Source organism: Mustela lutreola, chromosome 5 (genome assembly GCF_030435805.1).
Source record: "Mustela lutreola isolate mMusLut2 chromosome 5, mMusLut2.pri, whole genome shotgun sequence".
In the NCBI taxonomy this organism is placed as follows: domain Eukaryota; kingdom Metazoa; phylum Chordata; class Mammalia; order Carnivora; family Mustelidae; genus Mustela; species Mustela lutreola.
The window spans coordinates 97,173,092-97,199,393 of NC_081294.1; the positions used below are offsets into that span (position 1 = coordinate 97,173,092).

General features: G+C 40.0%; 1 long non-coding RNA gene across 1 annotated transcript in view; it reads right to left on the minus strand.

Moving 5' to 3' along the window:
• The window catches only part of LOC131832310 (uncharacterized), a 494,037-nt gene that overhangs the window by 116,129 nt on the left and 351,606 nt on the right, over positions 1-26,302 (minus strand). Inside the window, exon 4 of the long non-coding RNA XR_009353991.1 lies at positions 10,482-10,606. This is a non-coding gene — a long non-coding RNA (uncharacterized LOC131832310). The remainder of the gene's footprint in view (positions 1-10,481; positions 10,607-26,302) is intronic.

Here is a 26,302-nt window from a genome sequence, read left to right on the forward strand (position 1 = left end):
ATGTCCTGTCAAAGAAGCTTCAGTTACCATTCAGGGAGAATCTATGTGATTGTAAAATAGGGGTAAGAATATTTACCTAAAAGGATCCCAGAAAATGATAAATTATATTAGATGAGATAATTTCTTTTTTTTTTTCCTTAACCTCACGGTTTTCTTTAATTTGTTCCATTTTCAGGATTAGCTTTTCCTCCACCATTTTGCTGAAGTTGTTGTTCTCCTCCAAAGCCTTCTGAAGGACTTCTCACTCATGTTCCCTCCTCTGCCAATTGTTTCAGCACCTGGGCTTCCTGAGACTGACTTCTTTCCTCTGCAGCCTCCAGTTTTTTCTGGGTCTCCTCAGAGACAGGTCTTTCTTCTCTGGAGAAGCTAAAGTTCATGGGGATTCTGAGATGGGAGATGGCAGCTTCAGGATCAGCAAAAAAGTCTGGCCAGAGGCACATTTGTTGATTTGCTTCACTTCCATATCACCATAAGTATAGATGTTGATGTTGCAAGGTTTGGGGTAAAAGCAAGAGCAGATCAGGGACAGCATGGCAGCTCCTTCCTTTTTTCCTTGTAGGCCATTGCTGTTTTAGCCATTGTAAGGATGTGCAGATGCTGAGCGGTGGTGAAGGCTACAGCAGTGGAGAGAGCCTAGATAATTTCAAATGCTTGGTGTACTCCCAGGTACATAGTTCATTCTTAGGCAGTTGTAAGCAACCAGTGCTCTAAACATCACATTAAAAAAGCTGCTTCTCTGGGCTCCTACAAAGGTTAGTATGATTTCCGTTTAGCTCTGACTACACTGTGTGGAAATTATACTGCTCCCTGTTGCACTGGGACCATTTCTTCTTATTTCTATACCCTTACCACTCTATACCACCCTTGGCTTAGCACAGCATCTGGTATATCACAACCCCTAGGAATCCTTAAATGAGTGAGTTAAGAGGAAAACAGACCTGAAACAAGCAGATTCCAATATTCCTTGCAACATAGATTTCAGCACATCTTCTGAAGCCTCTGTGTTCTTTTCCAACTCTAGGTGAAGGTGTTTAATTATTTTTTTTAGTCTCCAATACCAAGCCCCAGTATCCTATACACGGTTGACATTCAATGGACGTTTGTTGACAGTGATAACTGAGTTAACATTACCTAAGAACTGTTCAAACGATGACAAAATTCTAGGTATTATCATTAACCCAAATTCCTGAACACCTATCCCTCAAACAAACAAACACAAAATATCTGCACCCTTATTGCTGACCCCTGTGAGTGGCTGTTCAGAGTCCGGACTCATGGTCTGGCTTATAGGTGAATTTACTCTCTCATCCCCATTATTCGGAAGGCACTGTGTTGCCCTCAGTCTAAAAGAGGCCTCAGTTCCTAATTTACCACCACTGTAAGAGTGATTTCAACACGGAAGTCAGAGAGCTACATGAAAACTAAGGAGGCACCAAACTAGCAATTCCCATGCCTAGGTCTACAGTATCACCTGGGAATGTATTTCGAAAATAGACTCACTCTCCTGTCCCCTTCCTCTACTCCTATCCCAGGTGTTTTATTCAGTAGTACATGGGCCTAGGAATATGCATTTCCCAAAAACTCCACAGGCAATTCTGATACAGCCTTCTGGTTCTAGTGAGTGGAATCACCTTTGGAAATACAGTTGGGTCATCCATCAGGACTCAGTTAAGGCTCTTCTAAACCCAATGGTCCACTGTGTTCCAAAAAAATGTAGAACCATGGAAATGGGAAGGACACACAAGGAGTGGTATGGCAATATCCTCAGCCAACAGGATCTGTCAGGTAGAGAGACACATTTGGCAGAGATACATGGGTACGATGGCATGGAATGTGAAAGCATAAACCAAATGCTGATTTCAGGAAGCTAGGGAGGAATTCAGGATAGGATATGAATTAATATTAAATAATAATAATAATAAGATAACTCCACAAACAGATTTCTTAAGGAGCAAGGAAGGAAGGAAGCCTAAGGAAGCCATGCAGCAATTCAGGAAAGGCTGTAGAGAGGTTCAGCTCTGGGGATTTCCAGTGCACAAGACAGGAACGATTTCATAGGCACAGCAGTAAGATCAGCTCAAGGCTAGGTTCCTTTCTTGTTGCAATAGGTAAAGTTGTGAATGCCACCTAGGGCCAGTATTAGCCTTCTAGGATGTCTTCCTCTGAGAGCTCTAGAATAATCCAACTGAATTTGAAGAACAGTAAAATCAGAGAATGTAACTCAAGGAAATGATTCCTTTAAGTGGAAAATATTTGACAGTATTTCACTAAACATTTTCTAGGTTTTTAAGTGGAGAAAAAGATACCCAAATCACACTGTTCCCAAGCCTCTGCTTCCACACAGAGAGGTCTGGGGATGACTCCCTAAAGGCCTAAGTTGAGCCAGATGAGGGTGTTCTCTAAATGGAACAAGAATCAAGAAGCCAGGCATAGGCAAAAGCAGTCCCCTGACACCATGGAGTTATCTTAGAGACTGGCACATATCAGTTCCAGGATGGTAGTGTAAGACTCACAACTTGGAAATATTCTTAGAGACAAGATGAGTTCCATATGTAAAAATGAAACCCTGTTTTGAACTCTGTGTCAGGTACATTACTCTTGCTGTTGATATTCCTTGGGCCTCTGCTGGGCCACAGGACCTCTCAGTACCTCTCTGGCCCCTCTTTGGCCTTCACTAGGGCATGTAGGAATCCTGGGTCCCTGTGTGCCCTGCCCAGGCCCTGCCCTGCCCAGGCCACAGGGAATCAGGAGTCCCTAGAATAGGTCCATGAGCCTAGACTCCACAGATGCTTTCAGTCCAAAAATGTAGTAGATGTGGCATTGAGACAAATGTGGAGCCACCCATGGTCATCATCAGAGAAACAGGCCACTTACTCTGTCTGATATTCTCTGGTTTGCCTTTACCAAACTAGATGCTTCAATAGCTGTCTTGTAGTGGACAATGGGATTGCCTCCCCTTTCTTTCCTTCTAATAGAAACCCAATTTTTTTTTTAGGAATCCATGTATTTAGAAAAAGCTGACCTCACTCCCAGCCCCAGAAGTGGACCTGATTGGTATAAGGAAGATTTCAGAAGTGGTTATGGGACCAAATTCCAGCCAAAGAAACATGAAGGGGAAATCTGAGCACTTCTGGAGAAACTTTCCAATCTTCTGAGAGTGAGCGACAGGAAGAAAGAGTTTCCCCCTTCCTCTGTAGATTGCCATGCCTGGATATAGTGCCCAGAACTGCTGAGGCCACCTCACTGCCTGCAAGATGAGGAAGCCAGCATTAAAGGTGAAAGGGAAGAGCGATGTTGAGAACACAGGTCTTTTAAGACACTGTGGAGCAATTGCGTCAACAGACTCTGAAGTCTACTCTGCCTTGGACTTCCAATTACGTGAAATAATACACTTCTTCTTTGTTTAGAGCAATCTGAATCAAGGTTTCTTTTCCTCATACCTGACAGCATTTTAATTGGTGTAAGTCCCAGGAGAATAATAAAGAATCTGAACACATCTTTTCCATTCTTTTCCCAAATCTTCAAAGAATGAAACAGCGGTTTCCACTTGCTATTCCAGTCTCTCAGGGACTCCTGCATCAAATCCCTCCCCCCTTCCTGAAGTGGCATTTCCTCCTCTTTGTAGCCTCCAGTATTTGTACCATGTTTAAAACTTCTGTTTAAATGATCTGAGTCCAAAAGGAAGAAGTTGTCTGATGCAATGTGATTTAGGAAAGGGAAGAAGATGAAAGTAAAGATTAGGGATGAAAATTATGTGCACTGTTTTAAATGCTCCCAATGTCTCACATGCAGGGATGGTCATGGCACATAAACCTACAGTGCAAGTCCAAGTCACCTTTCAAACTCAATGACCCTAGGACCCTTTCTATAAAGTTGTGCTGTCCTATACAGTAGCCAACAGCAATTAGTCACTTTTCTTGGCCAATAGCTATATATATTTAAATTTTTAATTAAAATAAAATTTAATGAAAATTTATTTTTCAGTTATACTAGCCACATTTCAATTCTCCATAGCCACATGTGGTTATCATATTTGACAGAACTGATACAGAACAGTTTTGTCACTGCAGAAAGTTCTATTGCACAGACCCATTATAAAAGTACCTCTTTATTCAAAATAATATGATAACCAGCAAACCAATCAGAGGCGTAGAAAGCATGAAAGATGGACCACACAAAGGCAAAGATAAAGTTTTGGTTGAGTCCTGGCTCTGTTTGCTTACCTAACCTCTATGAACCTTAGCTTCTGCATAGTCAATGTGGAGATAATAATTACACCTTGCTAGTGGTATGAGGACTAAAGCTGATGTATAGCGAACACCTAGGTAGAGACTTACCACACAGATGATCAATGACAATACTATCCCTGGTTTCTTTCCTTGGGGATCAATCATACAAAAGTTTGTTTTGTCCATACAACCTTCTACACCCTTGATTCAAAGTGTGGTTCAGAGATCTGTCCTAGCAGCAAGACCTGGAAATTGAATCAGAGCTTGCATTTTAATAAGATCCCTAGGTGATCTGTATGCACATTAAAGTTGGAAAGCATTAATCCATACAGCATAGGCCAAAATTCGAAACAAATATATTATGTGACTATAAAATAAAAATTTCAATAGTGGACTATGAAACCCTAACCATAACTTTGAGGCCCACCTTGACAAGCCTATGAAAGCCTAGTGGCTGAGGCCAGCAATGATGGGAACTTAGATCAAGAAGTAACCCCCAGGACAGAGAGGAAGCGCTTGTACCATTCAAGCAAGATAATGCCACAAAAAGCAGAATCGGCCAGCTCCCTGTGTGGGTGATCTGGTAGTACCCGTGAATTCTCTAGGGAGGCATACTACTGCTGCATTACAAATTACTCCCCAGATATAGTGATTTAAAACAGTAATTCTTTATTATCTTTCCCATTTCCCATGGGTCTGAAATTCAGACAAGTCACTGGATCTGGAGCCTCAGCTGGAAGGCTTGCAGGCTGGAGGTTGGGATCATCTGAAGGCTCCTTCAACCATGGTGTGGCAGTGATGCTGGCTATCAAGTGGGGGTCTAGTTAGCACTGTCAGCTGGAACACCCACACACAGCTTCTCCATGTAGGCTGTATTTCTCAGAAAGTGGTGGCTAGGCTTCAAGGACAATCCGAGAGAGCGAGATCACCAAATAGAAACCCTATTATATATTGTGTCCTAGCTTGGGAAGTCATCCAGCACCATGGCTGTCACATTCTGTTGGGCAAAGTAGTTACAAAGGTCTGCCCAGGATGAGAGGGAGGAAACATAAACCAATGTACATCAAGGTCATACCTTGACATAATAATATAGGTATGTCAGAGTTACATTGTAAGAACATATTGTGGGAAGAGATGGCTATCTAATTGAGGCCATATCTTATTATGGCCATCTTTGAGAAACCCAATCTGCCACATGAATATTCTTTTTGGTTCAAGTTATTCCAGATCTCAAATCACCACGCCCACCACCATCATCATAAACAAGTTCTTACTTAGTGTCTTCCATGTGGAGGGCACCATATTCTGATTCATATTTATTTTATAGAAAAAGTTACAGGATATTCATCTCCTGTTGGTGTATCTTGTTCTTGGGAATTCTTTCATTTTTTTTTCCAGGAAAAATAGTTTCAAAGCTAGTTTCACTTTCCATTCTGTCTTGTTCTTTTGCATTATTTCATTATAGTCAAATTCTTTGAATGTGACATCAGAGAGGTTAGAAAATAAAGTGAGAGTAAGTGGGATAGGTAGAGATTATGGCTCATTCATTGGTACTAAGTTCCCAAATAGGTTTTTGGTTGGTCTACAGCCTATGAGTTATTGAGCCTTATTGCTAATGGCAAATAAAATAATTAGAGCAAAATGTGCCCATGCATTAAAATTTAGATTTTTTTTTCTTCCTTTCTTTTTTTTTTAAAACTATCTAACTACCTTGTATTTTCAGCCTAAAACTTTTCTCTGTGCATTTTCATCTTTATAATAAAACTTTCTTGGCAAGACTGATCTCAATCTGGTGGTTCTTATATTAGAGTAGAATCAAGAAAGAAGGAGGAAGGGATATAGTTTTCTAAATATGACAGGATAAAAAATACTAGTGTTTGTTTCTCATTAAAAAAAAAAAAATCAGAAGCAAAAACTACAATTGGATCTGGCCTATAGCCATTCATCCTAAATAATGGAGGAAGAGAAACATAAGGCAACTGGATATAGACCTGGCACAGACTTTCAGGTTTCTAATTTTACATAATCTTCTGTGTTCCCTTTCATTAGAAAGTCACATTCTAACTTCCTATAGTTAGATGCTCTGCCCCTATGATTGTCCTTTCTCCCACCCACCTAACTGCTGTTAACATCCCAGGGTTCCCATTACTGCCTTCTAGAAATTTCACACACACACACACACACACACACACACACACAACACTCATTCACCCCACATGTACACATTCACTCACATACATGAACTTTCACACAGTCACAGTCATTCACATGCACATAGTCACACACAAAGTTATGCACATGGACACATTTGCACGCGTGCACACACACAAGCTTAAAACAACCCAGCTCCTGACTTTGACCACCAATTGAAGTACTCGGCCATCTCTTCCTTGAACATCCCAGCTCCACCCATAAGCAGAAGGAAAACCTTCCACGTTTTGGGATCCACCTGGTAATCACAATATTCACATTCAAGACTCACTTCCAAAGCTCACCCTCAACTTCTCACTGCTAATAGCACGTGATTCTGGCCCATTCTTTTCCACTAACCAAGACTATCAAAAGCAACTAGAAGTCAGTGAAAATTGCACAGGGTTAACTTTGAATCTGTTCTAACTTATTCTTAATTTCTCAAAATTCTACATTAAGTGTTAGATAGAATTGTGTTCCCCAAAAAGATTGGTTAAAGTCCTAGCTCTTAGTACTTGTGAATGTGACCACATTTGAAAACAGGGTTTTTGCAGATGCAGCCAAGTGAAAATGAGATCTTTAGGCTGGCACCTAATCCTCTTAAGAGGAAAAGTTCAGAGACACAGAGGGAGAACACCATGAGACAAAAAAAAAAAAAGCAGAGAGTGGAGTGTTGCAGTCACCAGCTACCATCAGAAATCAGGCAACAGCAGGAATGACTTTCCAGTGTCAAAGGGTCCTGCTGATAGCTTGATATTAGACTTCTCGACTCCAGAATTGTGAGAAAATAAATGCCTATTGTTTAAGCCACCCAATTTATAGTACTTTGTTATGGCAGCCCTAGGAAACAAAAACAGTAAGTATTAAAATAAATTACCTGGAATGAGCCTCATGACCAAGGAGACAAAATGGTCTGTTGTTAGCAAAGGCAAGGATGAGGAGAGAACACGGAAAACAGGCTGGGTAGGATAAGCCTGGGTGTCTTAATCAGCTTTGGATGCGGTAGCAGAATCCTATCAACTGTGTGGCTTATGAATAACACACATTTAATTCTCATAGTTCTGGACACTGGGAAGTTCAAGATCAAGACACCAGTAGATTCAAGGTCTGGTGAGGGCCCTACAACCTCATATGGTAGGACAGGGAAGGGAGCCCTCTGAAGCCTTTTTTTTTTTTTCTAATAAATTATGAGGGCTCTACCTAAGCACCCTCATGATGTAGCACCTCTCAAAGGTGTTAATAAAGGTATAAATAAATCCAAATATATTGGATTTAACATGAATGTTGGGGAACACAAATATTCAGTCTAGGGCACTGTCCTAGAATCCCTTAAGTCTCCACCAGGGTACTACTTTAGGGACCACATTTGCTTCAGCTCATCCAGGAAATTTGATTCAGCCATGATGACCAAGTCTTGTAAAAAGATAAATGCTTATCCCTGTGCACATTAGGATTTCTATTTATGGAAGTCTTAGGTATAGCTGTGTGTGTTCTGCATGTTTCTGGGTGAGCATCAGTCTATGGAATGTGCTCCTGGCTGAGTCGTTTTCTACTTACAATGACAGCATGGCAATTCCTGCAGTTAACAATGTACCCTGAATATTCTGGGGCTACCCTTTTAGGTGAACTTGTTGGAAAACATCTAAATCTAGAAGAGAAGATGTCTTGGGAGACTGGGAGTGGAGAAATGGTCAGAGCACAAAAGAGCAGGGAACAAGAGAATAGAACAAAAGTTCTCATTTATTCTACCAACTATATCTGTATTACAGGTATTTAACATCTCTACTGATACCCGACCCTAACAAAATTGTTAGGTATGGGTGCTATGACCATAACAGGAAAATGAAACTGCAGTTCTGAAAGTTTAAGTAATCTGCTCCAAGACACACAGGTACTAAGCAGAAGAGCTAGGATTTGAATCCAGTTATATCAGATCCTCACTTGTAATGAGAACTCAAGTATTACATCACCCTTCAGAAGAGCAGTTCAAGATTTATCAGAATCAAGGAAGGAAGCTAGATTCTTTCATTACTAACTTAAAATTGTAGGTAGCCACATCTTCTACTTTGCGTAATGGCAATGTTATACAAATGTTGCTACAAAGAAGGCTAGAACCAACATATACTGATTAAATTAATGATTTACTGAGAACTGGGATTTAGGAGATTACCATGGCACTTTCCTTTCTCCACAGTAACAGAACCCCCAGTTTTTAGACTCATGACCAGATGTCTTGGTTTCCTTTACAGCTTGAGGTAACCAGGTCTCTAGTTGCTGACCAATGGGAAAGAGATGGATCTGTCATGCCATTTCCGTGAATTTTCTCAAAGAAAGCTTAAGATACATTTTGTCCCTTTCTTCTCCATCCCTTCTTCTTTCTTGGAACTTGGGTATGATGGCTTGAATTCTAACCACCATGTTGGACCCTGAGGACAAAAATCTCACTCTAGATACAGCAGAACAGTGAGTTGGAAGAGTCCAAGTCCCTGAGGACTTTGTGAAGCAGAGTTGCTAGTCAGTTCTGAACGGCCCACCTCCTACATGTCCACAAGAGAGAAATAAATGTCTATCTTATTTGAGTTACTATAACTTGGTTACTTGAGTTAACTTGAGTTACTATAACTTACTATAACAGTAACTTTGTTACTGGCCACCAGTACTAATCCTAACTGATGTAGGTTCATCCTAGAGAGACACTCCACTAAGACAAAGGATAGAGCAGGGATTGACATGTGCCGTCAGCTTCTGATATCATGGAGGCTTCTGTCCTTCTAACTAACTAACTAACTAACTAGATAGATAGATAGGAAAAGGAAGGGGAAGAGAAAAGGAAAAAAAAAAAAATAGGATGGCTCCTTCTTTATATGTTCTAGGCAACTTCATAGACACTGCTTCCCCCACAAAAAGCCTAAAAGCCCTCAGGTCAAGTACTGCATACTCAATTCCCATCATTTGCCAATAAAGTCAATAAAATTTTTTTCCATTTTTTGGTTTTTCTCCATTTCTTTATTTTTCTCATTCCCTGCTGCTGTTTACTGGTATATGCTCTATAATCTGGTTTGTCAAAAACAGTGATGAGAAGGGACAATGCTACCTTGCTTCTTGTCCTAGTGGGAGACATTTGTAATTCTTGTATTTTCATATAAGGATACTAAAATCAAGTGAGGTCAGGCCCAAGGTTACATATCTTATAAATGGTCAGATGTGAGATTTGAACTCGCATTATTCTGCCTCCAGTATCTGGCTTCTTAATTACTATTTCAGGCACTAAGACACCCTTTGTAAAAGTATCAAGATCCAAAGATACTCAGGCTTTTCAGCAAGTATAGAGATCCACAGAGGTATGAAAATGAGCACATATTGCAAAAGTGACTTAGTGGATTTTAACATTCAGTATCTATTTGAATTATAACTTAATAGATAAAGCTCAGTAGAATCAGGTGAATTCACCATATTCCTGTTATATAATTAATTTAGTCACACACATGCTCCTAGACTTGATACTGTTAGCAGTCACACAACACAAATTAATGCGATGTCACCCTAGATCTCTAAAGTCCCTATTCTAAAAGGCAATGGATATTTTCAAAGTACAAATACAGATAGTAACATCCTCTGAAATCCTTTCATGACAAAAGCAAACCTGATAAACCTGTATATACTGTCATCATAGGCAACATCCTAGGTTTGTCCTGGAATGGTTCACCTGATGCAGTGGGTGGGAAAAGAAACGAATCACTATTCATCCATATGACCAGAAATAATTTTTAAATGAGATTAGATTTAAGTAAGGGCCTTTCTTTAAGCAGGAAAGGCACTTCTCCTGTAAAGGCACTTCTCGTGTAAACTTGGCACTAAATGAGATTCAACTGAGTTTTGGCTTAAATGTAAAGAGCTGGAAGATAAATTATTGCTGAATTTCTGAAAGTGCATACATAGTTCAAGACACAGAACAGCCTCGTAAGAATAATTGCTAAGTGAATGGATGAATAAATGAAAGAACCACAATGAGTGGCTTATGAGGCATGGGGAAGGGGATGGGTTACATTCTCTAATCCTTACCTCTGTGTCCTACATACAGCGCTGGTGCATGTAACAGGATCCTGAATGAGGATTTGAGCGGTGCATCTGGGTGTTAGTAGAAAGGAGATGAGACATGGTTCACTTGCATAAGGATCCCAGGTGTCCTACAGGAGAAATTAAATGCGGTGAGGCTGTTAAAGGACTCAGCTGTTGCAATGAAGTCTGCCCTAGCATCCTAGTACTCCACTCAGATTCACCCTCAGGAAGAAACTGTAGGTTCTGTATTAGTTTCCTATAGCTGCTGTAACAAATTACCACAAACCAGGGGCTGAAAACACACTTTCTCCTACAGCTCTGCAGACCACAAGCCCAAAGTCACTATCACTAGGCTGAAATTAAGGTGTTAGCAGGGCCACAAGGGAGGCTGTCGGAGAAAATCTGCTCCCTGCTTCTTCCAGCTTCTGGGAGCTATAGCACTCCTTGGCCTATGGCCACATGACTTCACTACTCAAGGTCAGCATCCTCAAACCTCTTTCTGCTCTGGTTTCACACAACATTCTCCTCTGCATCACTCTTACTAGATGCATGTGATTACAATGGGATCCCATTTTGCTAATTGGGTCAATCGCCCCATCTCAAGAGCCTTGCACTAAATCACAGCTGCAAAGATTTTGCCATATAAATTAATGTTCATGTGTTCCAGGGATTAAGACCTAGTATCTTTGGGGACTATTATTCAGCCTACTATAGGAACATAAGCTTGACCCTAGAGTCTGTGAGGAACACTCTCCTGGCCAGGTCCCCAGAAATTATTCTATCATTCTAATGAGGGACTACTGCCAAACAATGGCTCTAATTACAGTGTTATGTGTAAATCTGCTATTTAAATGCAATTTGTTATGGTTGTTATGATAGCTAATGAAATACAGATTTGATCATTATTCAGCTACTTCCCATAGCATAGTCAACCCCAGAATTATTTGGGTTTTGCCTGGATTATTATCTCAATTTAATTAATGCTGTAAAAAGGAATGTAACTGTATTTATATGGAATCAAGTTACAAAATGTTAAATTTAGTATACCTTTTCTGAGGTGTGGCTCATTTGTGACTTCCGTTCCTATCATCTTGTGTTTGCACAGCTGGTAAGTGTAAATTCAACATGAAAACACCCTTTGAAAAACCAGCAGACATTTCACTGACCTTGGAGGTGAATTTGTCACTGCTGAATTCTGTGATGATCTATACTCTAGTCTGTTGACTTTGCAGGGAGGTTAAGGCTATGGTGTTACTCACATAGGGGGGTCTAATGTTGGTTCAGCTTGTCATAGCACAAGATATGTGAACCATCCCCAGAAATTTTTCCAGGTCTAACCACAGAGATGAATGCTGTGCCATCCCCTTTGTGTAAGGAAAGGTATAATCCTGGCATTGGGAAATTGGGGTGTGGGGGAGGCGGGGTGGCTCAGAGAATTCAAAGTTCAGTTACAGTTCTAGTTAACCTCAAGCTCAGAGGTCTTGGGGATGTGGAGGCAAAGGATATTCTAGAAAGCACTGGACCATACACTCTTTCTAACAACTGTGGTCCAATCAGTAAAGGCTCTACTGCCCTTCCTGCATGCTCCTTATCAGCAGTTGGTATCTTTTACATTCTTTTCTAAGGGTCTGGAAAAAGGATCTCAGTTTTAAGAGTGGCCCTGACTACAGTTAGCAAAGCTTTGTCATGAAAATGCCTGCCCAAGTTCCTCCTCTTCAGTCTCTAAAAGGCTCAGAGTGGCTCATAAAAGAAACTGGATCTTCCACAGCTGCCTTCAAGGTTATCAGCCCCCTCTCCTAAACAGCCCCTGCGAACCCCACAAAAGGTACATACTCTCCTTCACAAGGACCTGAGAGGCCGCCAGTCTATGGCCAACAGAAATGGAAAATCGATTTCAGATTTATCTCCACTGGGAATTAAGTATATTCCTTAGAAATAATGAATTATGAGGTCACCGAGGGCTTGTTTTTTTTTTTTTTTTCCCCTGCTTGCTGAGACATTTTAATTGAAGAAAAAGTGACGAATGAACAGGACATTCTAATTCCCGTGATGTGCTTTTTCCCATTTTAATGTCAGCTAAACCACAAAAATGTTCATTTTTTCTATCTTCATTACTCCTCAGAGTTCAGGAAGAACAGTGTTGCCAAAGGGGAAAAAAGGCTAGGTAACTCTTGCTCCCTCCACCCATTTTCCAAAAGACAAAGTTAGATGCAGCTCTGGCCTCAGCCAGCCTGCGTTTTCACTATTGGTGCAGCCATTTGACTCGAAAAAGAAACATTCTCCACACCTCTTAAATAATAGTGGGACACAAGGAAGGCACACTCATTCAGAACCCACAGCACCGAACAAGGTAGAGGCTTAATATGCAAAAATAACTGGTTCCCTTGGCAAGCCTTTCAACAAGCAAACTCAGGACCCCCTCCTCACTCCACTCAACACTATAGGTAACATCTACTGAGTGCGGGCTAGGATTCTGATTCTGATAAAACCCTGTCAACAGACACTTTCTTATCTAATACTTGTAACAGCCCTTAGACAACTGACATTTAGTAAAACATAGAATTGAGATTAGAACCCAGGGAATACAGTCTGCATTCTTAAACCCTGTGTTCTCATCCAGCAGTTCCCACACAGTGGCATAAATCGGAATCATCCGATGAGTTTGTGAAACCAGAATGCTGAGCCTAACCCCAGAAATTCTGATTCAGTACACTAGGGGTTCACACTTTGAAAACCACTATTCTAATATCTGACTCTGATATTAGAGAGTATATTCTAAAAGCTTCATTCAAAGAAGATCCTCAACTACAGAACGCCATTCTAGGACTTCTGTTCCCTTCTCTGCTTGCTAAGAGAGAATCTGAGAGCAATGAACTGGTATACCCAAGGCCAGGTAGAGAAACAGGAAAAAGTCGGAAATCAGAGACACCTACTTCTCTTCTAACAACTTCTCAGTTCAAATAAAACTCTCTAGAGTGGCCCAAGACACCCATCCTCAAGACTGTAGCTATGCCGTTTGAAGTGAATGCTTCTTTCTAATGAGCAGGAATTGATTCTATGGGAATGACTCTCTCTTCTCTACATCCCCATTCTTGCATTAATTCTCAAGTTTTCATGATTTCAAGTACTTTCCATTTTCTGTGGGGTTTTTTTGAAGACTACGGTTTTATGTTTTAATACCAAAATCCACACAATTGTAATGGGAGACAACACTTGAAGTTTCACCTGTCTATACTGAAAGACTTATTAGAAGTTATTTCCTTACCAAGAGTTTACAAAATGGACACCATTTGCCTGAAATGGCAAGGAGAAGCAACACTTTGGAGACCCACAATATAGAAGTTCCACCTATGCTATTCAATTAGTCCTCATAATAGCTCTGAGAGCTTGACTTTATTATTCCCATTTCATAATCAAGAAAGCTGAGGCTAACAAGTTGTGTAATTTAACCAAGATAAAATTGAGCCAAGGCTGGAACTAAGACTTTTTTCTTTCTCCCATATTATGTGGCTTTCTCAAAAAAGGATATAATAAAGGATGGCCAAGTGAAGGACAAAGAACCTAACAAGGAAAATAATAACGAGTATACAATGGAAAAATATCAAAGCCATTTACGTGGATCACACACCCAGGATACTTCCAATTCTGACACCATTTCCAATGTGTTTTATCTTCAACATACTACCAAGCAATTAACTCAATTCTCTGTGGATGCTGACCAGATGTCCCACAAATTTAACTCAATTCTGATACTATCTACCCAGAGCTAGCCTTAGATTCCACAGGTTAAGGACCCAGTGTCAAGAGACTGTACCCCTCTTCTCCCCAGTTTAGATGCCAAATAAAAGTGAAGGTTGTTACCTCTGCTTCTGACAGACTGGCTACAAAGGAGAAGTTCCCACAAGCCCCTCCCTGGGTTCAATTCATTTGCAAGAGCTGCTCACAGATCTCAGGAAATCAGTTTACTTACTAGACTACCAGTCTATTACAAAGGAAATCACAGGATATGAATCAACAGCCAGATGAAGATACAAAGGGTAAGGTTCCAAGGCAGGAGATTTGTCTCCAGGGAGTTTGGGCCCTGACATAGGGATGCATTCTGGTTCATCAACCAGAAGCTCTCCTATATCCCATTCTTTTCTGGGGTTTTGTGGAGGCTTTATTACCCAGGCAGAATTGGTTAAATCACTGCGCAATGGTAACTGAATTCAGTCTCTCTAGCCAAGGTCAGAGGGTGGGGCTGAACTTCCAACCCCCTAATCGGGGTTGGATCCCCTGGCAACCAGGCCCCCACACTCGCATTACTGGGAGCTTTCCGAAATTTCCCTCATTAACATAATAAAAGACACCTTGATCAATTGATAGCATCTCAGAAAATTCCAAGGGATTTTGGAGCTCTGTGCCGGGAATGGGAAGGAAGACCAAACATGTATTTCTTACTATAAATCATTATATCACAACATTTAAAAACCATTAACAACATGAAAAATTTTAAAATAGAGATTTGAGAAGTATTGAGAGATGCTGTGGTGCCTGGGTGCTCAGTCATTAAGTATCTGCCTTGGGCTCAGGTCAGGACCCCAGAGTCCTCCCATCCAGGCCTGTTTCCTGTTCCCTGCTGGGGAGACAGTCTGCTTCTCCCTTTCCCACTCCCCCGTTTGTGTCCACCAACCCCCCTCCCCCGGCAAATAAATAAAATCTTTTTTAAAAAGTATTAAGAGATACTACCAGAAAGTTTCAGGCCAGATTAGAGTACGACTAACAAGTGGAAAAGGAGAATGGGCTTGCCCATGTATATACAAATATACCATTATGAAGACGTAGGGAAACATGACCACTATTATGAAGAATGGGAATGCAGACAAAGCCAACTACAATAAAGTATTTCTTTAGTTTCGTTAAAAAGGAAGTGGAACAGGAAATAGAAATAAGCGTGTTATATAAAGGATAAACCCTAGAAATAAGTAAAAGAATTAAATTGCCTAAAACAGAGCAAGAAGCAGGAGAAGGGGGTGAAGAGAAGAGAGGGGGAGGGCAGGGGACTGAGAGCAGAGGAACAAGACCCTGAGGAAGACACAGAATTTTAAAAATGCTTCCAAGGAAGAGGCATGCAATTATTCTGATGTTTATAGAACCATTGATTTGCTGTTAATGAGGGGAAATACCAATATGAAATACCTGTAACAATTTCAAAATAAAGCTACACAGACAGCTTAAAGTGATAATATCAGCAAAGTGTTCTTCAGAGGAAGGAACTATGTGAATTAAAATCCTAGGCTGAACTTTTCTCTTCAAGGTGCCTGAAAGAACCCTGGCGAATTCAATTGCCTTCCCTTCTTTGCTTTTCTCTAGCTCATTACCGAGGTGCAAGCCAGCAAATGCTGTCACAATACCCAGGCTTATAAAGGGTTGGCTGGGAAGGCACACCTGCTACTCTTGCTTTTATCCTTAGGAGCCAACAATGCCAGGGAAAATTTTATACTGTGTCTGAAAATGCCCCAAATGCAATCACTGTCTATAGGATAACTGGTGGGGACAGCCCAGACTCAGACACAGATCCCACATGGAATCTATCTGATGCAGCTGTTTTTATGGACTACAGCATAGTAATTGAGGTTAATTGCCACCGAAAGAAACACACCGTATGATCTTTTTATGTCCGTTTAGTGAGATGGTTCCAGCACCGAAATCTTTTCCCAGGGGCACCACAGCGATTGGCTTTCACCATTTATGCGCTCCTTACATTTATGGGTTATGCCCAAGCTAATGGGGCTAATTGCTATTGCTCCAATGGCCGCCCCTTTAACATGTTCCCCTACCTCCCATTGTCTTCCTGTGCTTCGCTTATTCCACATTTTGTAGTCTTCACCTTTTAACAGCAGTTTGAAAGAGAAAAAGAAAAGTTAGCACGAATGGAGGTTGGCAGCCTTGACCGTTGCTCTCTGCTCAAGAGCAATTTTGTTTTTCGAGTCATAGAATGAAATGATTTAAGGAAAAGAATCCTCAGCGCTCAGGCTCTGCCTTCTAACTTCAAAGCCTTTTACAAGCTGCAATTCATTAAAGGCAATAATCATTTGAGGCCAGTGGACCGACCTCTGCAGGGAGAAGGGCCAAGCCCTCCCACCCCACCCTCTTTCTCTTTGTGTTCCCAGCCACAGAGAGCAAGAGGGGGTGGAATAATGGGGCTCCCACCAGGCACGCCGCCGTGGCCCTCAGCCCAGGCCTGCTTTTCTTCTCTTCCTTGCCAGGGCTCCACGCTCCACTTAGCCATTGGGTACAGGCTCTTCTCTCCTCAGGCTGCATGTGTCGGCTTTTCACAAAATAGTCTGCCCACATTCTGATTTCCTTTAGACAAATGAAGAATTTCCTAGCCTCTGTGCCCAACCAAGCCTAACGTCTGCCCCATGGGACATATTCCTCCCTCGTGGCCACTCAAGGGCAGAGAACCAAGAGGTATCACACCCCACTGTCACAGAGAGAGAGAGAAAGAGAGAGAGAGTCAGTAACCTGCTGGGTGCATTGTCCCACCCTGTGCCCTCCCCTTCCCAGATGGATCTGTTTCCCCTTGGCAGTTTCCCATCCACTGCTGACAAATGGTTGCCTCTACAGAGAGGGTGTGAGCATGGCTGACTGTGGTTCTTTGGTATTGGGGTCACTGAAATGAGAAGTATGTGGTCTACGGAGGTCTCATGGGTCATTCCATGGTTTGGAAGACACATTTCTTTTGCCTTCTATTCTTCTGCATGTACCCGACCCAGACCCTTTCTTGGAAGAGGGGGGAAAAAGTAATAAAGCACCCACAAGGCCCAACTGTGGCATATTAAATTTCCTAAGAAAACACTAAATTAATTTTTATAGTTCTTTCTTTCCAGTTGCCTTTGTTCTCCTCAATTCTGCCCACTAGTTTAAGGAGGGGGGAAAAGATAATATGTCCTTAAAACACTGCAGTTATTCCAGGTAAGAAGGTAGATTTGGTCTACTTTTAACAGCTGATCATTTCCTAATCGTACTGAAAACATTCATGCCTTTCATCCACACAACAACCTTAGAAGCAGAAACTTGTGCCAGAATCTTCGCAGCCAGAGTTCATGTGGATGGAAGATGAGTAACCACGCTCGAAGCTGGTCCCGCCGCCTCCTTGCCCTTCTCCATGCTCTCCCCTGACCTCTCTGCCATTCAGAAAGTCTGTCTCCAAGGCACAGGTTTTCTCTGGTCCTCTCTCCTCTTGCCCAAAGATTTATATCCTGCCCCATGTTGAAGGCCCCACACCACTCCCAGCCACTCCATGAGGCTTTTTCTATCTGCTCCAGCCCACCTGGATCTCACTTCTCTTTGAATTATTAAAATGTTCATTCTCACTGATGTTCAAAATCGCAACTCTGAACTTGGGAAGAGCCTGAAAGTCCAACACTCTCCATTCACAAAATAGAAAATTGAGTCACTGTGAGCCTAAATGACTTTCCCTGTGTCAGAGCTGGTTTGTGGCAGGCCAAGAGAAGAATTCGAGTCTCCTGACTATGATCTGCCTTACCACCTTGCCCTCAAAGATTGCCAGAGACAGAGATGCCAGGACATCACCAAGGGTATCATGTGGACTCCCTAAAAAGCAAATTAGGCAAAAGGGCCACCACTTTCTGCAGAATTCATTTCATTCCACTGTGAATCAGACTCTTGCCTCCAACTACCTTCTTACAACACTAGACACCACCTTGCTCTGAGCATCTCCAGCCAGTTCTGTCCTGAGCCCTTGCTGTTCACTCTTCACGCATTCTCCCCAGCTCTGCACTACCCTGCTCAGGTCACTAGCTGGGACCCCTCAGGACACGGAGCACTCAGATGTGTTTAATAACACATCCAGCATTAAAAACTATCATAATGTTGGGCGCCTGGGTGGCTCAGTGGGTTAAGCCGCTGCCTTCGGCTCAGGTTATGATCCCAGGGTCCTGGGATCGAGTCCCGCGTCGGGCTCTCTGCTCAGCAGGGAGCCTGCTTCCCTTTCTCTCTCTCTGCCTGCCTCTCTGTCTACTTGTAATCTCTGTCTGTCAAATAAACAAATAAAATCTTAAAAAAAAAAACTATCATAATGTTAATTGGCATCAATATGACTATGAAGACAAACTGTACAATAGGACTTAGAGGTCCAAACGTCTCAGAAAACACTTGTGTTGATCTTTTTCTTTTTAAACAATTTCAAACTTAAAGAAAGCTTCTCGAAAACTTTTCCCTTGAACTTTTTGAGACTGGCTCACATGATCAGCATAACCCTCAGATAGTCTAGTGTATATCTTCTAAAGAAGATATTTTCCTATATAACTACAATGCAAGCATCAAAATCCAGACATTCCCACTGATACATTACTAGCATCTAATTCACAGACCCCATGCAAGTTTTACCAATTGCTCCCAAAATACTCTTTATGACAAAAGCATCCAATCCAGAATCATATTTAGTTGTCATGTCTTTTATCCCCATCAATTTAGAGCAATTATACAGTCTTTCCTTGACCTCTGTGACTTTAATGCCTCTGAAAATACTACAGGCCAATTGTTTATAGAAAATTCCTCAATTTGGGTTTGTCTGCTATTTCTTCATGATTAGATTAGATTACATGTTTTGAGCAGAAATAACACAGAATTGATGCTCTCATATCTTATCATGTGGTACATCAATTTGTATAATTAACATTAACATCTTACTAACAGAATAATACAACATTGAAATACATAGCACTTACGACCCTAGATCTTCTGAAAGAATTTATAGAAGCACAAAAGACTTTAACAAAATCCTATTTGTTATTGATAGATCAAGAGGTAAAAAAGAATAAAAGGAGAAAGAGAACTGCAGAAATATCATTGATATTTCATTTTCTATATATTGACTTCTGGACCATATAAACAGATAAATATTTTTTCCCCATAACTGATATGCTTTGGGACACACAGAAAACAGCACTAGTTTCCCAAATGTTTTATACTTCATTTTAATAATAAAAGTATAAAACCTTTAAGTCACTACTTGATTATTCAAACACGCTTTTAAAAATTACTCTGGGGATAGAGAAAAATCAAAACTATGATTAAAGAATACTTAGAAAATAGTAATAATGAGAACATCACATTTTAAAATCTGAAGTATGAGACTGATGTAATCAGAAGCATATTTGTAACATTAAATGCATTTTTAAAGAAAGATAAAACAAGTGTACTAAAACTTTATTGAAGACATTATAAAGAAAGCCAAAATACCAAAATAAAGAGGGAAAGGACTCATTAAAGAAGCAACAAAAACTAATAAACATATTGGAAGAAAAGAAAAAACTTGACAAATAAATAGAAGGGCTGCATAAATCTATGATCACTAAAGGACAGTGGTATTGCTTCAGAATTGTACAGACAGACCAAGCAACAGAGTTCATGTGTAAGTATTTCCTATCCCAACAAGGTGGCATCTTGTATCAATGAAGGATAACTCTATTATTCAATAAATGGAGTTGGGAAAATAGTTTGGGAAAGAAAATTAGATTTCGTACCTTATCCATGGAGGCTTATATTACAAATAGATTAAAGAGTTACTTGTGGGGGCACCTGTGGCTCAGTGGGGCAAGCCTCTGCCTTCGGCTCAGGTCATGATCTCAGGGTCCTAGGATCAAGCCCCGAATTGGGCTCTTCTGCTCAGCAGGAAGACTGCTTCCCTCCCTCTCTGCCTGCCTCTCTGCCTACTTGTGATCTCTCTCTCTGTCAAATAAACAAATAAAATCTTTTTAAAAAATAAATAAATGAATAAAGGGTTACTTGTGAAATTAAAAAATTATTTCTCAATACTGGGGGCAGGCGAAGATGAGTATTAAATCCTACAGTGGGAACAATCTTCCTAAGTAGCATCAAGTATACATGATAGCATCAAGATACTCTAAAGGAAAAAGATTAATACATTTGATTATATGACATTTAAATAATTAAAATTAAAATTAAAGGGAAATGACTAATTAGCAAAGTATTTGCATCAAACAAACTGAAGATATCCCAATATATAAATAGCCCTAATAGAGCAATTAAAAATAGAAATATCCCATTTATTGGTGATATGTATCTGTATATTTCATCATTAAATACATGAAAAAAATACTGAATCACACTAATAGGCAAAAAGATTCAAATTAAAGTTATGAGAGAATTTAATGCTTTTCAATTTGATGAAGATTAACAAAGATACAATCTATCCAATGTTAGATGGTAAAAAATATATTTCATATACTACTGATGCAAATATAATTTAGAAAAATCTTACTGGAAGGAAATTTTGCAATATGTATAAAAAATTTAACATGCATATTCAACTTCTAGAAATATATTTTAAAGATATAACTATGAAAGTGAGCAAAGACTTATGTTAAAATTAGAGACAACATGGGGTGCCTGGGTGGCTCAGTAAATTAAGCATCTGACACTTGGTTTCAGCTCAGGTCTTAATCTCTGGGTTATGAGTTCAAGACCCACACTTGGCTCTGTACTAGGCATGGAGCCCACTTTAAAAAAAAAAAACAGGGTGCCTGGGTAGATCAATCAGGTAAGCATCTGCCTTCAGCTGGGGTCGTGGTCTCAGAGTTCTGGGATCAAGCCCCCCACTAGGCTTTGTACTGGGTAGGGAGTCTGCTTCTCCCACTCACTCTCTCTATGTGCTCTCCTCTCCTCTCTCTCTCTCTCTTTCAAATAAATAAAGAAAATCTAAAAAAAAAAAAAAAAAAAAAGAAGGAAAGAAAAAAATTAGAGACAACCATATGTGTTTGTCCATACCATAGGTGTTTGATTGAGTGATCATTCTGCAGAAAAATATATAACACTGAGTGGGGAAAAAAGGGTATAATAGAATGTGATTCCTCCTTTGGTTAAAAATGTGCATACATATATAAAATACAATTTCTTTACATATAAGAAAAAAAAGATGAGTTTATACCAAAATATCTACAAATTAACAACAGTTATCCCTATTTGGATGATTTTTGTTTTCCTATTGGTGATTTTTGTCTTTTCCATGTTTGTTACAGTGAACATGGATATTTTTATAAACAAGAAAAAAAATGCACTACTAAAAAAAATTGAGCCCTTTCATGACAGTTACTAAATGTTTTTTGTTTTGTTTTGTTTTGTTTTGTTTTCCCTAAGAATGCTGGTAATGAGCTTGGCTCATAGCCAAAGCCAGGTCTACTGGGGTTTCCTTCTCCTCCTTCATCATTGCCCATCCAGCCCTCCTCCCAAGCCCTGCATCACCAGAGGGCCCCTCTGTATACTTTGCACACAAACAGCTCCTTCTCTGAGCCCTTTCCTGGGTTTCTAGGATAAAGAAAGGGCTGGAAAGCCCCATCAGGCCTTGGGCTTTGAGAACAGCTCCAATCTTCTGTCCTAGACCCCTAGGCAGCATATGCTCCAGCAGACTCTCATCCCCACGTGACTCTCCGGAGCCTCAGCCAACCCCAACACAATGGGAACTTCACAGCTTCTGTGGAAAGGAAGCCAAGCCCAGAGCCCAGCATGGTCAGAACAAAGTGTCCGAGCAACAGAACGGAGTGCAGCCTGTGGCGACTGCTGTCAGTGTCTGTGTGTCCAGGGCTGACAACAGAGGCCCATGGAACAGCAGGGACTAACCAGAGCATCTGAGGCCAGCCTGGGATGATTTGTCCACAACCAGACAAGAGTCTTACTGCAATAATTGAGGTTAATTACCCAGAACAAAACTCAGAAGGCATTGCCACTCTCCCCTAGCCCCCATGCACATGGCCTGGATGGGCCTGGCTTCTCTGGACTTCTGTAAGAAAAGAGGGACAAGACACGAACAGTAGGTAGCGTGGGTAGAGTGGGTTCCCAGCTATAAAACAGTCTCTAAGTAGGTCTCTCTCCAACTAGCTTCAGTCAACTAAAATCCTTTCTAGACGCCTTAACACAGTCATTCCGTAGCAGTCCCTATGAGTGGATTTGCTGCCTTCTCCCGGGAAGGCACACAGGCAGGTAGGTATGTTCTGAAGAAGGAATGGGACGGTGAAGGCATTTCTTAAGTGAACAGATAGATCTAGGAGGAAACCAGGCATGATGAAGGGTCACTGCAGGGCTCTGGGACCAACAGGGAAGAGGAAAAAACAAAAGCAGGAAAAAGAGGTTAGGAGACATAGTTTTCCTGACTTTTTGTCCTGGGTTTGGGGTTTCTGCCTATCCTCAGTGCTTGCTTCAGTGGGGTGGTACACAAGGAAATAGGGGCTTACTGTTTGATTTGCCTGTGAATTGGGCGCAGTGTAGTACTTATTCAGGTGAGTTCCAGCCAATTCTTGTTCTGCATTTTAGGTAACAGCTTTATAAGCTTGATTATTTAGAAGGAAATATAATATAAAATCCATATGGGTTCAACATTTAGAAGGGTCAATTAATTTTCACACATTTAGATCCAAAGCTTTGCTTCAGAGGCAAATGCTCACTTGTGCCTTGCTCAAGGATCTCCTGTCTCTTTTGTTACTCATCAAAACTTACCTAATAACCTAGCTCTCTGAAAGCCTCCTTCTTCAGAGAGATCAACAACATTTTTCAGAGAATCAACATTACTGAAGATCACTAGGTGCCAGTAATGTATTGGCCCACATACTTTGTAATGTATTCATGATTGCCGAGTTCCTATTATTTTCACCTAACCTAGTAGGTCAAGGAAGAGACTCGGACCATAGTATTGGGTGATGTGGAACTTATTTCACCTATAGATATGGAAGGCCTCCAAACTAATTCTAGCTCAGGCCTACCATTTAAGTCTCAAAGATTCCAGATAAGATGCTCTAGAGACAAGGCATCTTGAAGAGGCATGGCCACATCTTCTTAACATGATTCCAGGAAAAGCCCTTTATTCTGTATTGTCAACTTCTGTTGCTTCAGTGAACTTCTTTCACTGGTCTATGAGAGCTTAGGAAACAGTGATCCCTTTGAGGAAGGAATTTCAATAACTCATGATTCTGTAAAGGAGATTTCTTAGAAACTTCTGCTCTGAATGGACTTCAATTATGTACAAATGTCTTCCTTGTCCCTTGCATGTTGTTCTAAGTTATAAGCATAATAATAATAAGCCAGATTTGTTATATTGTTGCCACTTTCAACAGTATTTGTGATGATATATCCATTTTAAAAAAGATCACAGAAGCTGGTTGTGTCTGTACCTAGAACAGTAGCAGATCCCTGACATATGAGAAACTGGGAAAAAGGATGGAAATAGTAAGAAGAAAGGAATACTAGAAGCTAGAGCCTACCACCACTACTCTTCTTTATCAAGGTAGCTACATTTTTGCCTATTTTCCTTTTCTTAGGAAAATGGGGAGGTGTTTCTTTTTTCATAAATCATAGTTTTGTAGAGATATCTCCATTAAAAAATAGAGGTTCTTACTAAATTGCTCCATGTCTCCAATCTTTGAAGAGTTTGGGCAAGAGAGAGAGAGAAATATTTTCCCTAACTGACCACCTGGCTCAGCTGTCTCATCGCCTGTCCCCTGCCTGGAGAGCTTCCTTACTAAATATTCAAGTCTTGTATTTGCTTTGGGCTTTCATTTCATATAGTGGGTCTTCTCTACATGAGAATCAGTTCAGTCACACAGATAGCTCTGGTTCTGGGTTCTCCTTTCATGCAAACCATTTCTTAGATCACCTCATTTCTCCCATTTCTGGCTGTGGGAAGAGTTGTATTAAAAAAAATTTTCAGCTCAATTTCTTATGTCCAATTGCAGTGATTCTTTTTAGACAATCAGAATTCCAAAATAATCTAAATCAGCATAAGGATACATATAAAGATACAAGCAAATTGAGAGAAATAAATCCTTATAGTTATAGTCAATTGATTTTTGACAATGGTGTCAAGGAAATTCAGTGGGGAAAGAATCATCTTTTTAACACACGATGCTAGGAAAATTATATATCGACATAAAAGAGTTAACTCAGACCTCACATTAAACACAAAAATTAATTTAAGATGGATCAGTGACTTAAATGTAAAAGCTGAATATCACATATTTAAAAGAAAACAGGAGAAAATCTTCAGGAACCTGGGTTAGCAAAGACTTCTCAGATACAACACTAAAAGAATGACTTTAAAAAAAGAAAAATATAATAATAAATTAGACTTCATCAAAATTCAATACTTTTGTGCCTCAAAAGACTTCGAGACAATGAAACTAAACCACAAAATGGGAGAAAATATTTTTGCAAATTACATAACTGGTGAAGTGCTTGTACCCAGAATATACCAAACAAAAACCAAAAAAACAAAAAACCAACCCTCTTAAAATTCAATAATAAAAATACAAAGAACTCAATTAAACATGGACCAAAGATATAAATAAACATTTCACCAAAAAGCTAAGAAGCTTGGCTAAGAAGCACAAAAAAGATGATCCGCATCATTAGTCACCAGAAAAATGCAAATCAAAACCACACTGAGATATCACATTATATCCACTAGGATGGCTGCTAAAATGACAGATAATAGAAAATGTTGTCCAGGCTGTGGAGAAGTAGAAACCTTCACACAATGCTGGTAGGAATTTAAATGGTATAGATGCTTCGGAAAAATGTTTGACAGTTTCTTTAAAAGTTAAACATAAATTTACCATAGGATCCAGAAATTCCAGACCTATACATGTGACTAAAAGAAAGGACAACATATGTCCACACAAAGATTTGTACTCAAACGTTCATGGCAAAAGTTATTCATAAGCACCTAAAAGTGAACATAACCCAAACATCCATAAATTGGTGAACAGATAAACAAAAGATGGTTTTACAACAACAGAATGGTCTCAGCAGTAAAAGGGAAGGAAATATTGAAACATGCTACAACATTAATAAATCTCAAAAACATTATTTTGAGTGAAAGAAGCCAGACCCAAAAGATTACATACTGAATGTAATATGTATATGAAATGTGCCGAAAAGGCAGATCTACAGAAACAGAAAGTAGATTAATGGTGCTTGTAGCTAGGGTTAGAAACAGAATTAATTATAAACAGATACAAGAAATCTTGTTGTAGCAGTGAAGATGTTTTAAAAATGATTATTGTGCCATACCATTTAGTAAATCTACAAAAATACATCACTGAATGATATACTTAAAATGAATGAATTTCATGATATGTAGACTGTACCTCAATAAAATTAAGTCAGTCACAACCAAAGTAAATACAATGAAAGAAAAACTGTAAATGAAACTTTCAATCTCCACTTCAAGTATTTTCTAATCCTTATCAACGAGAGAGAGAGAGAGAGAGAAACAGCTTTTTAAAAAAATAAACAAATAAAAAGGAGAATGTCTTATCTAGAAGCATACAATGATCCATTAACAAAAAACAAGTTCAAATTAAGCTAGCCATAGTCAAAGAGAATACTAGTTACCATCCATAAAGGAGCCACCAAAGTGATTAAGCACCTACTCTCTGATGGCCAGGGAAATATGCAAACTACCACCCATTTACAGAAGCCCCCAGTCCTGAGAAGGCAGCCTGTCCTTTGCCTTCAGTGCCCAAACCTGAAGTGAGATGATTCTTCATAGGCTGCTATGACCTTTTTAACAATCCATTTTTTGTTTTTTGTTTTTGTTTTTGTTTTGCCTTTTGAGAAGGTGCTGATCATTAGAGAGTTGGGATTCTTCTAAAGAAGAAACATGTATTACAAGGTTTCAGAACATGTGTCTGCAAAAGCAAAATCTATGGCCTCTATTTTTCAGGGTTAGCCCTGAAATGGATAACCGAGATATATCTGTATTTAACTAATTGTCAATCTCAGTGACAGGGTCCCAGTCAATGCTA